The sequence below is a fragment of the Octodon degus genome, unplaced genomic scaffold, assembly GCF_000260255.1.
Source record: "Octodon degus isolate 3935 unplaced genomic scaffold, OctDeg1.0 scaffold00121, whole genome shotgun sequence".
NCBI lineage: Eukaryota > Metazoa > Chordata > Mammalia > Rodentia > Octodontidae > Octodon > Octodon degus.
The window spans coordinates 4,562,348-4,577,734 of NW_004524697.1; the positions used below are offsets into that span (position 1 = coordinate 4,562,348).

At 36.7% G+C, this 15,387-nt stretch overlaps 1 protein-coding gene across 1 annotated transcript in view; it reads right to left on the reverse strand.

The window, feature by feature from the left end:
* Positions 1-15,387, reverse strand: part of Galntl6 (polypeptide N-acetylgalactosaminyltransferase like 6) — a 1,205,609-nt gene that overhangs the window by 416,748 nt on the left and 773,474 nt on the right. The gene's annotated exons all lie outside the window — the stretch shown is intronic.

A 15,387-nucleotide genomic window follows, 5' to 3' on the forward strand; every position in this document is an offset into this window, starting at 1 on the left:
AATATTTCTGTTATTAGTGGTGTTGGGAAGGGGCAAGTGATCTAACTTGATACAGGACTGAATAGCGAAATGAAATTGCAATGTAATGAGGGGAAAGATGTCTTCAAAAGATTCAGGTTTCCACTGAACTATGCTTCAAAATCATCAGTCCAGCTGAGTTTTGTTGAAGAATTGATGAATAAGTTACAGAGACTAAATGATTTCATCATAACAAATGAAAGAGGTATTCCATGTGCAAAAGAAAACATTCAACAACAATCTCAAGTGCTAACATGCAACTTGGGATGGTATTATAAACCTGGATGAATTCCTTCCCTCAGAAGAATGCCTGCAGTGTCATTTTATAGTGAACTCCAGATCTTTCTACAAGGCAAAGAGGAGCTTATTTTGGAGAGCTAAAGCAAAGTTACAGGGCTGAAAAATGAGTTGGCAGTGAAGTTGCAGAAGAAAAGACCACAACCCCATGAAGCCAATTTGATCTGTGTCTCACCTGCTGGCAAAATTTCGTTAGTTCTCTTGAGTCTTCAGAATGAAATATTATTGGATATGGGTCTTCATGCCTTGGATGACCCGGGCCAAACATATCTTTTACAATGTAGGAGGTGTAAAAAAATGTATGATGAACCTTTACATTAAATAACATTGCAATTTCCCTTAAAAACATTGCCCCTCACTTGAAAGACACTTATCCTGTGGTTCTCACCGCTTTCTAAAGGTCTGCAGGTCCTCTTTCCTCAGTGACTTTACAACAGGAGATATGACACATGGGGAATACTACAGCCAAGTGTCTTCCAGATGGAAAGCACTCTCACAAAAACATTATAGTATGTCCGGATCCCTGTTAGTCCTTGGATCTTGTACCCTTGTGACTTCTACATCTTTTCCAAACCCAAGATGACCATGAAAGGTAACTACTTTGGATAGGTTTAGTGTTTTCAGGCAATCACAATAGCACAATGAAGGATATTCAGGAAGGAGTTTCCAGAGTTGCTTCAGCAAGTGGCAAAAATAAAGGAATGAATTTGCTTTGGGAGGATGATAGTATTTTTAGGGGAATTCATGGCCTGGTACTTTTTATTGTAATAAATTTTAAAAAAATTAAGCTGTGTCATATTTTTCATCATGCATTCTTCTATATACTTACAAAGTATTTGCATAATTTACTTGCCCCAAAATAGACAAGTAAAATTGTATTGTTCAAAATTCTCTTAACCACTTTTCATGTCCTCTTCCGGTCTGAACTGCCCCTTTGAATTTCATGTATTGAACTTGCTCCATAAAAAATCCAAATATAACTTTGTCCTTGAAACTTCTTCCAGCTTGTAATACTTTTGTATGTTATCTATAATCATTGTATTTATACCTTTTGTGAGCATATATTTGGGAAGTCATATATTTTACATATACTGATCTTATATCTCTTTCCTTCTATATCATAATTCTCTTGGCAACTGGAAATAGACATATTTTGTTATATAGTTCCAAAACTTTGCTTAAAATAGCAATTTATGTAAGAATGGTTATTGAAGACATTCTCCTGTTACATTATCTGGGGTTACTTTTCAATCTGCCAGATTAGGATTAGAATATTTTAATATGTTATTTCTTTTGAAATAGTTCTCAAATTATAGTGTTAGTCAAAAACTTCTGACATTGCCAGTCCTATGGATAACCCTACTATTATGGACTACTGGACTGTATTGGATTATTTTGCTGAATTCATGCACCTACAATATTTAAATGCAATGGAATACCCATCTTTGGTAAAACTAAACAAAAAAAGGGGATATAAATGAAAGACCATTTTGTATCTGTACATACAAAATAGGTAGGATAGATATGCAGCTACTTTCTCTTAATTCAATGAGAAAAAAAAAGATTTGTACCAATAGTGTTTGGACAGGATATCATGTCTGCATCTTGTACTATGGATAACCACTACGAAGACAATATGCAATGTATATCAATTATTAAAGTTGTCCTATTAATTTAATTGGTTTTGAAACTGTCTCACTGCTATTTGTTTCTCAATACAATTAATTTAAAAGAAAAAGAAAATGACAAAGGAGTTTGATAAATTCCGAATTCGGAGTGCTTCACCTTAGCAAATTCAACTTCCTGGCTCAGGGGTGGCATCCCAGCATAGGCATGCGGGTGCTGTCTTCTGCTGATTCACATGCAGATGGGAACCTCACCTTGAGACTAGGGTTCAAGCTCACCTGTGTGTCACAGAAGCTGACTTGGCCTTCATAGATGTTTGCTCCTTCTTTGTGCACATTTTTTCCTAACAACTGATAACCTGACTAGAGACTCCATTACCCAGCCTCCTTAGCCCCCAAATCACACAGGGCCATATGACCACTTCTCAATAGGAAAAAAAAAAAAAAAAAGAGTTAAGTAGCTCACTTCATTTCTGGGCCAAAGAGTTTTATAGAAGGGTGTATGATGAAGGTGGTGCTAGCACTCTAAAGAAGCATCAGTTCCAGTGAACAATCAGTTTGCTGTAGGAAGTGAGTTTCCTCTCTATCAGGAAAGTCTAATTGATACTTTGCATGAAGAGAGGTAAGCCATCGTCTTGACCATTACTTATTTTTGCATTTTGTAAATAACAGCCAAGTGTCACCTTAAACAGCATATTTGTTTGTCAAGAACTAAAAGTCAATTATTGAAACAAAGATTTTTATGGACATGTTCTTTTATAAAGTACATGGAAAATACCTTAACTGAATATCAGTGAAATGATATAACTTAAGGGTTTCTGAGAAAGACATATCAATGGGAACATATGTCAGTGAATTTTAATGATAGCAAATGATAGTTTTAATAGTAAGTTTTCAGTAAGGCATACCAGGTTATATGAAAATGTCCACCTTAACTTTTCATTTATAGGCCCAATATTACTAACCTTGGTACATTAATAAAAACTATACATATTTTCTTTATTTTCAATGATCTTCTATGAAGTCATCAATTGAGAGGAGTACTATAAAAATAAACATTAACTGCTTAAAATTAAAAATAAATAAAGAATGAGGCTAAACTGTGGTAAAAAGGTGGCAGAACCGTGCCTCCATCTATTTCATGAGTGGCAATGGAAATCACTTTTCCTGAAATCGTGTTTGCTTTTTAAATTCTGGGAACTGTTCCTATAAGCCAAGGCATCCTAAAATTGCAGAAACTTATTATTTGCAAAGCACTGTGCTAATTTCAGTCTCCTCCCTTTGCTCTAATTCATGAGGCATTTCATGATGCGGTCATAACACACGAGGGACTGTCGATTTCCCAATACACATGCCATGCACTATTGGATCAGACATCATTTATAACATTATTGGATTCTTCTAGAGCTGTTATTACTCCCTTTTGTCAGAAAAGTGTTGGATTTTTCCAAGCAGAAATAAGTCTTGTAGCTCTTCATTTGCATTTTAGAAGCCTCATTTACAGGCATTTACTCTTTGTAAGTAAACAGATGGATTTTAAATATTAAAAACCCATTTGGTATGACTGAAAACTTAACTGCCTACATTCCCCCATTATGGAATCTTTGGGTGTGAAATTGAAAAGTAAATTATACTGTGTTCATTCTGAACAGAGTTCATCTGGAGCTTTGCCTTGGTTAAATTGAGGAAGTGGGAGGTTTATTCCTGGACAAAGATTAAAGAAGGATCTGCTGGTAGGCTAGATAGTGACACCACAGCAGGAGGAGGTGGCTGTAGTGGCTTCCCACAGGTGTGATTCAGCTACGTCTCAAACAATGCCTTTTCTGAACAACTACTGAGTGTTCCGCTGACAAGTGAAGGTAGTAAAATGGAACAAAGTGTGCTTTGTTCTCATGAGGTTTCCTCATCTAAAGTGATTTTTCTATCTCCCTACATTTTGCCTGGCAGTGGAGCACGCTGGTGCCATTTAGTGCAAAGATTTTTCAAAAGATACTGATGGAGAGTGAACTAATATTGACGCTTTATTGTCTTATTAGCAAGCAGATCGCAGATGACTGAATCATCGTATTTCCTGTGTAACCAACCTTTATGTCAAGAGACAGAGACATGTGATTTGGAGTGGAAAAGAATAAGCAGCAGGAATGGAGGAAGGCTGTGAAAATCTTATTGTGCAAAGATGAATTATCAAGTACCAGGGAAGACAGGCGTCATGGGCCCAAGTGCTCTGCCTCCGTTGCTATTTGGTTTATCAGAGAAGATGTGCTTGCTCTGTTAGCCTGTACACATTTCCTCTAGAGTTACATAGTAAAAAAAAAAAAAGTCCATTATGTTCATTCTCAGAAGTAGTAAATTTTCCAAAAAAGACAGTATAATTAGAGAGAGAAAGAAAAGCGAATGTAAGTGCAGTGGCACAGAGAAAGTCATTCAGAGTTAATAAAATAGAACAGGAAACATAATGATATGCTATGACATTCATTTAAAGTGACTGAAAATTATTTAGAAAAATAGAAGGAAGATGTAAGAAAATATTTGGTGCTGAAAACAATGGGGATCAAGGGTTGCAGGCATTGAATTTTTAAGGCTGAGGAGTTTAGAAATGTGAAAAAGCAGCCACTTTCCCAAACAATATCTAGCGTCACTTTTTCTGGGAGTTAGAGGCACAGATTATGAGATTAGATTCATTTGTGGCTGGCTCAAGTAATTAGCCTCACTGAGCCTCAGCTTACAGTTCTTTCTTTTTCATTTCATTTATTTGTTTTACTTTCATTTTCGGTAGTGGAGATTGAACCCAGGGCACCCTCGTCTACATCCCCCTAGCTCTTTTAAGTTTATTTACAATTTTGAGAGTCTCACTCAGTCCCTAAATGGCACAAGCTGGGTGTGAACTTGTAATCCTCCTGCTGGATCTCAGGCAGTTGGGACTTTGCCAGGCACTCAGCATCCCGTTGTCAGCATCCTGGCTGCCTTCTTAGAGTCACTGCCAAAGTCCAAAAGCTTCTGGGAATTTAAGAGACTGAATATTTTCTTCCCTAAAAAAGGATCAGATACCAATAACATGCTCTGCAGATCAGGCAGAGATTTTAAACTAGCAGCTCCAAGTTCTCATGCGTTTCTATTTGTTTGTAAAATTCACTTAAGCATCCACAGATGACAGTGTCTGTTTGTAAAATATTCCCACTTCTTAGGATCAAAAGCTCCGTTAATGTTAGCTTGGCTAGCCAAACAATAAAAGGAAGTAGCTTTTTTTTTTTCAAGTTAGTAGAGCTTCAGGGCCAGGGAGATAGCTCAGGAGACTAAGCGCCTGCCTGGAAAGCACAGGGCCCTGAGTCCAATCCCCAGTACTGAAAAAAACCAAAACCAAAACCAAAAAACTGACACAAAAATGAGTACATGTACAAGTTAGTAGAGCTTTATTGGTGTATATGACTATGTAGTGACAAACAAATGGAGATTTCCTATTTTTCCAAACAGAAGTTTCATAATACTTTTTAAAAATTGATCACTTAAATGCATAATGTTTATCAATATATAAAATAGTCAAAAGTATAGATATAATTAACTTATTTATTAATAAATTAATTTATTTATTAATAAATCATTAACTTATTTCTTAATAAATAATAAATATTTTAAATTATACACACAGAATACTTAGTTTACTTAGAAATAATGACATATAATTTATATTTATTTTTTTCTTTCTACTTTTTAAAATATATTTGGTTGTTACAAGGTCTCACTACGCAGCTCGAACTCATAGTTTCTTTCTTTTTCTGGTACTAGGGATAAACTCAGGACCTTGTGCTTGCCAGGCAGATGCTTAAGCCACTGAACTATCTCCCCAGCCCTTTTTTTTTTTTTTTTTTTTTTTTTTTTTTGCTGTACCAGGGATTAAACTGAGGACCTTGCACTGGCCAGGCAAGTGATTATTTTACTGTGCTCCCTCCCTGGCTTGGACTCATAGTGATCCTTCTGTTTTCAGTCTCCCCAGTGCTAGGATTATAGGTATGTGCCATTACACGCAGAGTCTGTGGACAACTAAACCCACCATGGGGGTGGAGTTGGCTGGCATGTGGTGCTGGGGATTGAACTGCAGTCTCTGTGTTTGCCTAGACTTGTCTAAGCAGGTGGTTTAGACCACTGAGCTATCTTGCTGGTCCCTGCAATTTATATTTCAATAAACATTTTAAAATCATTTGTTCTTTACCTATAAGTTCTATATTATTACTTTCAACATGATGACAATGATTTCTAAAGTCATTTAACAGTATTCCAGAGCTGGTTACCTACACAGGCTATTTAGGATTATAAGTAACTTTTTATGATTGTGTATGGAGTGTAAATTGGGTTAGGATGAGAAGTTATCCTCCGTAAATGGGAAAGTTGATGGGAAACATGCTGTGGAAAGATGCACGGATCAGTATAAGGAATTTTGATTATTTTCTGAAGGGAAGGTGAGCCATTGCTTTATGTGATATGGCAGAGAGAGACATGATCAGATTTATGTTGAACAGATATCCCTCCAGCAGTACTGCCAAGCAAGGAAAGTAAAGGAATGAAACTGGAGAAATATCATCTAACGATGAGGAATATAATGTGACTTTCAGTAGTAGTGATCCGGTTCATTTTGTTATTCTTTATAGACATGTCACTCAGGGGGTTTGCAAATTTCATTTTTTATCTAGCATCTGTACAGCTTAGAGCGAGGGCCAGAGACCTGAGGGCTCTTTCACATCTGTTATTGTTCTTTCTTATGAGAGTAGATGGCTCTACAGTTGTTTCTGTACAATTTTCTTAGAATATAGATTTTCCACTTATGCACATCTATAAATATTCATCTTCTACACCTATGAATATCACAATTAAATACTTGTAGACAGTAGTCTTGCGGCTTATCAAAATCAATACATTTATGATATAGCTGTAAAATGATTTTGTTAGGTTTTATCTAACATCTTTTTCAAAACAGAAGGTCAGTTTCAGAGCAAAGAATCAGGAGACATTTTTGGGGAGTCTATTTATACAGGAGGCAGCAAATTACCTTTCATGTTCAGCCACTGTCTGTTATTAGAATCATAAATCATAACACATTCTCCAAAACAGCAAATACTATACTCTTTCAAAACAGTTCTTAAAACTTAATAATATATTTTTTCCTGCCAATGGTAATAGTTTAGAAGTTTGAAGACCATTGTGCTGAGATAACTGGTTTATTTACCATTCTATGTCCCCAAATAAGTTCTCCACATCCTAAATTTTGTTCATATCTAATTTCCTACACCCTAAAATCTTTTTAACAATCCTGAAAAACTACCCTAATAATTTTATCCTGCAGTGGTTTATCTTTTTCTTCTGAATAACTACAGCAACTATTGCTAGTACATATTAATTTGGCAATAAATCATAAACTGTCAGGCACCTCCTCTTTTTAAAAAGAGAATAAAAAATAGTAAAACAATAGATACAGAATTTCAATAAACAAAATAATAGGTATTCAACAATGGTTACAATGTTGAATATTGTAGCCTGCAAATTAGTTGTTCAGACTACCAGACATAAGCATGCAAAACTGGTCAGAAAAAGTGTTATAAAAATTTTAAAAAGAGAAAAGAAAAAGCATTAATTGCACCTTTTATTGGACCAGCAGAAATCAATAGAACAATTATCCAAGCTATCCTGTGTATATACATGTAGGTTTCTGTTTCCTTTCCTTCTTGCTATTTTATATTTGAATTGTTGGGGTCTAGAAATAATAGCAACAACCATAACTTCTCTAGGTTTTAACCTCTGTTTTGTGGATATAATGATCAAGAATTCATGGGCTGGTGAGATGGCTCAGTGGTCTAAAGCACCTACCTAGAACAAGCTAAGCTAAAGCACAGAGACCGCAGTTCAATTCCCCAGCACCACATTCCAGCCAGCCCTGCCCCCTGGTGGGCTGAGCTGGCCACACACACACACACACACACACACACACACACACACACACACACACATAAATAAAATTAAAAAAAAAAGAATTCTTGCAAGATCAAAAAGGAAATGTAGGAAATACTTGGAGATGGTATTTTCTCTCTAAGATAAGAACATTAATGTCATATGTTAGTTCATCCAATAAGTAATGGTCAGAATCAAAAGCCTAAGAAGACACTTTTCTTTTAATATCTTTGTAGAGGAACAGAATCATTTTGGGGTGTCTAGTTCATGAATCATTGCCATCCTATTCAATTCAAAAGATGATCTTGACTAGTTAACTTCTTGGAAATACTGAAAACTGTGTATTTATACCTCATCATATTCTTTGATAAGTGCATTTTTTTTAGAATTTGGTACTGCTCAGGCTATTTATTGGGTACAGGGTCTCACTACACAGCTTGGACTTGTAGTGGTCCTCCTGTCTCAGCCTCGCCAGTGCTGGGATTACAAACATGCACCACCAGGCCTGGTTTGGGTGACTGGTTCGGCAGCACAGCATGCTGTAGCAGAGATTGAACCCTGGTCCTTGTGCTTGTCAGGAACGCGCTTGGACCGCTGAGCTATCTCCCCAGCCCTGTGCAGGCTATTTTGCAGTTTTGTTTGTTTGTTTGTTTGTTTGTTTTGTTTTGTTTCTGCAAAGCATTAAATGTGGTGTTATCCCTGAGTTCAGTCTATGGCAAATAAAGATCTGATTACTAGAATGAGAAAATTTCTTGGAGCAAAGGAACCAAATAATCTATCATATAAAGATACATATACGAAGGAGGAAGACTTTTGCTTTGTTTCATCAGTCTTCAGAATGAACATCAAAGAAAGGTTTCAGTCTTTATCTTAATTACAAGGTCTCAACAAAAACCAAGGAAAGAGATCAGAGAACTTTCTAGGTCAAATATTACTCTAAAATTTTCTACTTACTTCCTGACAGCAAGAAAATACTTATCATATCACTATACTCCCCCAGATCTAGGGTTGAGCTCAGTAGTGTTTTGTGAAAGCAGACATCTAAGAGGAAAGTCTTACTATTACAAGGAGAACAAGCACAAAGTAACTGAGAAGAGAAACAAATCAACTCAACTGGTGAACTCTCCAGCTGTGGGCAGAGGGTCAGCCACTTTTAGGTAGTAGAGAGCAAGCAGCAGCTGTTTTGGTTCTCCCAGTTGGAGGTGAAATAGCATTCTAACACTTGGATGGGTCACTTGGAAAAAATGTTCCACACCCATCTGAAGAGTAGACTGTAGAGCCTGTTGGAAGAGGGAGGTGAGGGAAGACCGGCAACACGTGCGGAGGGAACTGGTAGCACTGGCTTGAGTGACAGGCGATTTGGTCCAGGAAGGAGAAACAAATTTGATAAGGAAGGTGTACTGGGGAAGAGAGGGAAGGAAGAGCACCAGGACTGACAGAATGAGGAGGAGAACTCAGCACTGAGAAGGAGCGGCCGCACAGCCCTGGGCATATCTTCTTGGGAGCAGAGACACCGCATGACGAAGTTGGTGAGTGGCTTCCCAGTGCACGTGGACCAGAATGCTGTCAGCTAAGTGCAGTGATGAGAGTTTGTAAGTGAAGGTATGAAAGACCCAGATTCATGCAAGGTCCTGAGTTCAGTCCTCAATACCGAAAACAAAAACAAACGCACAAAACCTAAGCCAAAACCAAAACCAAACCAGACCAAACCAAACCAAACCAAATCAAATCAAACCAACCAAACAAAAAACCCAACCCAAACTAAACCAAACAAAAAACAAACAAAAAAGTAAAAACACTGAGCTGTCTTGCTGGCCCAGCAACCTTTCAAGGGCTGGCCAAATAGCTCAGTGGATTCCCAGGCCTGCCATGCCGGCCCCACCCCCAGGTTGCACTGAGACAGCAATTGAGACTGGGCGTGGTGGTGCATGCCTATAATCTCACACTTGGGAAGCTGTAAACAGGTGGATCACTAGGAGTCCGATCTAGTAGTGAGATCCTGAACACCCTGTATACCCTTCCCTAAAATACACACATACACACACACACACACACACACACACACACACACACACAGATGCAGATTCACTAGAGGATGTAAGATGGCTGTTGGGCGAATGCACAGAGCAAGCACACAACCTGGAAAGGAAGGACGTGGGGGAGGAACTATTTTGCATAATTGTGCTGTGCTTGATGTATAACACACAGTTGTTTTTTGTTTATTTAAGTTTATTGGTACAAATTACATATATACAATGACCATATTTATAATTGGGAATTTGTACCTGTACATAATATGTCTTGGTTCTTTAATTCGGCCATTCCTGTCCCCTCTTTTCAAACCCCTTTCCCCTCCCAATTCACAAAAAGTTTTCATTTTATTCTTCTGCTCTCATGTTATTTTTTCTCTTCCTTTCTTTCCCCTCCCTCCTTCCTAGTTCCCTTTTCTTTTTGAATGATTTCTTGCTATTTTATAATGTCTATTGTATATTTTTGTTCCTATTTTATTTTCAGTTTCTTACAACACAGATGTAACATGTACAGATATGACCGATTTATTTTACTTGTGATTATGGTCTTAAGCTCCACCTATTTAGCTATAAATGTCTCAATATTATCTTTTTAATGGTTCAGTAATGCTCCATTGCATAAAAATTCCACATCGTTTTTATCCCATACATCAGTTGATGAATATTTGTGTTGCTTCCAAGACTTAGCTATTACAAACTGTGCTGCTATATGCATGTGTGTGCACACTGTGGCATGAAGCTTTTAATTCTTACAGGAAGACATTCAGAAGAGAAATAGCTGCATCAATTGGACTCCTAATCTCAGTGCTTTTGAAGAATCCCCACACTGACTTTTACAGTGGTCGTACCCGTTCTACACTCCCACCAGCAGTGCAAAAGGGTTCCTTTTACTCGGCAGCCAATCCAGCATCTGTTATTAGTTGTTTTCTTGATGATAGCCATTCTTTATGTAGCGTAGAATCTCAGCATTGTTTTAATTTGCATTTCTCAAATTACCAGTGATGTTGAACATTTTTTCATGCATTTTTTTTTTGTCATTTATACTTCATCAGAGAAGAGTCAGTTTATCTCAGATATTCATTTTGGATTGGGTCTTTGCATTTGGAGGGTCTGATTTTTTTTTTTTTTTTAGTTCTTTATATGCCATAGATAGTAGTCCTTTGTCTGAGATATAGCAGGCATAAGATTTTTTCCACTCTGAGGATTGTTTCACTCCCTGTTGATTTCTTTTGCTGTGCAAAAACTTTTTGAAAAGATGAGATACAGGCTGCTGATGCTAGCTCAGAGCGCCTTTGCCTGCACGCATGTTTTCCAGATTTCTACCTATTCTATGAGCTAGTAGATTTAGTTTTTTTTCTGGCTTAGTTTTTAGATATTTGATCCATTTTGATTTTAGTTTACTGCATGTTGATAGACATAGGTCTAGTTTTAGTCCTCAGCATGTGGAAAGCTGGTTTTTCCAGCACCATTTATTAAAGAGGCTGTCCTTCTTCCAGGGATCATGTTTGATCTCTTTGTCAAAAATCAGGTGGCTGGTGTATTTGAAATTGTGAATTTTCTAACCTGTTCCACAAATTTTTAGGTCGGTTTTTTTTTTTCTCACAACCATGCCATTTTTATCACAGTATCTCTGGAATATAATTTAAAGTCAGGGATTGTGGTACACTTGACTTGCCTTTGCTGCTCAGAATTGCTTTTCATATTTTAGGTCTCTCTTGGTTCCAAATGACTTTTAGTGAAATGTGCTAATGGTATTTTGATTGGGATTGCATTTAATCTGGATATCAATTTTGGGAGTAAGAGCATTTTAATTATGTTGGTTTTTTCTGCCCAAAAGCAAGAGATAGATTTTTATTTTCTACTATCCTCTTTGCTCTCCTTTTGCAGAATGCTATAGTTTCAATGTAGAAAACTTATACTTTCTTTGAGACATATTTTATCTTTATCTTTTTAAAATATGTTCTTGGCTTTGTTTTTTATATTTCCTCAATTGATGACAATTTATGTTATCTTATTCTGTTTTATGTGTCTTTATTAATTTCAGTAAGTTTTTGTTTTGAATCACTTCGTAAATAAAATGTGTCTACAGTTAACAATTTAATTGCTTCTACTTAGAGGTGAACAATAAATTCTTAAAGTCAATAGTCTGGTAGGTCTCAATTATCTTTGAAAGTAGAATGAAAGTGAAAATGTGAAGAGTTATGTCTCCTGCCACGACAATTTCTAGGAATGGAGAAATGGCATACTTTGCAGAATTAAAAACCAGATAGAAGTCTGGTGTGTGTGTGTGTGTGTGTGTGTGTGTGTGTGTGTGTGTGTGTGTGAGGCTGTCTGGCATGCTTTCTGGAGAATATCTTCAGCTCTGTTTATTTATGTTCAGTGTTATGATTTATGTCTAGTTGGCCCCCCAAAGCCTCCTGCAGTCATGGGGCTGCTTCTGGAGTTTGTGGCTGATTACTGTGGGTGTGAGTGCTTCACCTGCCCCGGGGCAGGTCATTTTCATTACAATTTGAGGAGGGGAGACAGGCCAGCTAGCTGCCAGAGCTGCTGCCACTGCCTTTGCTCTTGCTCTTTGCCACTGCCATGGAAGGGTGCTCTCTGCCATGAGCCACTTTGCCTTGGAGCCAGCTGAGTATGGACTAAAACTTCCAGTGACTGTGAGCTAAATAAACCTTTCCTTCCTTCAGGTATTTGTCCCATCAAGGAGAAAAGAGTAACCAAGACAATCAGGCTTCTATTTGTTTGTCAGTTAGGATTTTAATTTTACTTCTTTATAAAGGAAAAGTTGTTTTCCTGCTGACAAAAATATAACTGGTGAATTTTAATAGTTTCCGGTTACTTTTCATTTTCTTTTATATTATCAATTACATTTTTAGATTCCTATTTCCCAATTATATATTTTTAAACAGGTTAAATCTGATATCTCTAGTATTTGTAATCTTTGTGGGCCCAATTTGAACTTTGTTGTATGTGGTGCCTTGATTTCTAGGCATCCTGAGTTATCTTACATTGTGAGAACAATTTCCTTAGAAATATATCGTTCAGATTTCTTTAAGATACTGGCTTAAATTTCATTCATTTTAGACATAATTATGTTTACTTTTTTCAGCTTCCTGGGTGTTCTATCATTGTGGACCATTTTAATCTTAATTTTTTAAGCTTGATACTTTGAGGCCATATATGCCTGAGTCTGGTAATGAATTCGAAGAGGCTATTTTCTCTGCTTCTTCCATAGCCAAAAAGAGTTGTTAAAATCTGTTTTAATGACATTGTCAGACTCCCTTATTTCTTCTTCCATTTGTTACTTCATTACTTTGCTTTCTGGATCATTCTTTCCTTTCTGTTTTTTTTTTAGTGCCATTGCCAGCTGAAGGCCCTAGGATTATTATACAGAGTTTATTCTTCCTTGTATTGCTTAGGCCCAAGTTAGATAATTGTTTCTGCCCTTTTTACGACAATTTAGACATACTCTGTAGGTCACCGATCCCCCTCAGATAAGAATCCTATTTCCATGTTTGGGAGTACTTCAATTTGTGTAAAGTCCTTTCTGGCTGCTGAATGACTAAGGAGTGCTACTAGTTTGGAAATTAGTGCTTTTGAGGAACAGGCCCCTAAGTGTAGACCAAGTCACTCAACCAAATACCTTTGAGGCAAACTTTGCCTCCGAATGAAATTCTTAGCTTACTATCAGTCATGCTACAAGAAAGGAGACACATCCTGTGCTCCTGTGTTTTAGACATTCTAGGCAGCAGAGATTTCTTAAAGCCTTAGTTCAGCATGACACCATAATGGAGGAAAGAAACTTTTGATTACAAATTTTTGAATATATACTAAGGCTACATTATGTATAATTACCTTGTGCAAAGCAAGAAACTGAAGTGTGTTAATTTCCTCTAAACTAGAAATATCAGCAAAAACTTTTGGTATCAGTGGACAAACAGAAAATTCTGTCTCCATACTTGGCACATAATTTTATGCTGTTGGTCTATTCTGAATGAGGAAAACTTCTATTTACTAATCAGTGCCTCTGGAAAGATGCTAGTTGTTAGTTTTACTGAATAAGATTGTCACTCTTTGAGTCAGCTGATTAGCTAAACGTGGATGTAAATCAGCTCTCCAATGGCCTTGCTGGAGAATGCTAATGTGGGTCTAAGTAAGATTCTTTATTCAAGGAGATAACTACAGTCACAGTGCTTCAAAGCCTCACTCATCATTTGCTTTAACTAACAAAACAGGCTCATGCAGATCTGAATTTCTTCTTTTATTAATATAATAGCCTGCCCATAGGGAGAAATTTGGGATATATTCAGTATTTACACCAGTCAAGGGAAAACATTAAAAAAATAGACTGATTTATCATATGATTTAACAATCCTACACAAAAATTTGATTCTTAAGAGATTGTGTGAAACCATGGGTTATGTGAGGAAAGGATGTTCATCCACTTGGTCCGTAAATCAGGTTTTTTTCAGAATAAGTGAAAAGCTCACATAGCAATATTTCTTTCTAAGCACTCCTCAAATGGCCCCGCTACTGCAAAAGTGTGGAAGAGCTAGATTTTAAGCATCACATGGAGACATTCATCTTCCTTTGAAATATGTCTATTAAGTTAGAAAAGTAAAGCACATAATCATATCAACATTTAAATTTACATTGGCTATTCTAATATCATAGCCTAAGTTGATTTTGAAGATAAGAAACCTATACTGAAAAATACATATTGTGTGTGTATTTCAGTATTTAATAGAAAGACTTTGTTGCCTAAATCAGCCTGGGAAATTTTAAATATGTTAGGAAGACTCTATTATCTAAAACACTGATTATTTATTTATTTATTTATTTATTTATTGTGGTACCAGGGATTGAACTTAGGACCCTGTGCTTTAAAACACTGATAATTTAACAACAGCCTAGACACAGTGCGTTTTCGAAATGAGCAATCATTAACAATAAAACCATGTTCAATGGGCAAGGCAATGATCCTGAGAATCTCCAGAAGATTTTTGAATCTAGCAGTTAATTGGAAAGATTGTCATCCTGATTAACTATATATACTGATACCTGTGAACTAAGCAACTGCACTGCAGATGGTAATCTGTAATAGTAGTTTCATGTTTGGAGTGCCTGTCATTCTGGTCTTCTGAATACGGGCTGCTTGTCATGGCATGCCAGTTGGTGCTATGCTGTCTCTCGGGTAGATGGTTGTTCAAAAAGAAAGGGGTGGTGAATGAAAATAAGAGATAGGAAAAGGAATATTGTGGGACTGTCCTGCTTCAAGGTTGTATATGGTTAGTTTTTTGGACTTATGTGTAAACATAAGACGTATATAATTCTTTATGCCTATTTTAAAAACATATTCTAATTTAAAATTTTTTTTATCATATTCCGTGGGGACTTAAAGTTCAAAATATCAATACTTGATGAAAAATACCTGTTCCATGTTATGCCTAAGATGTTTGATATTCAGACAGATAGTGAGG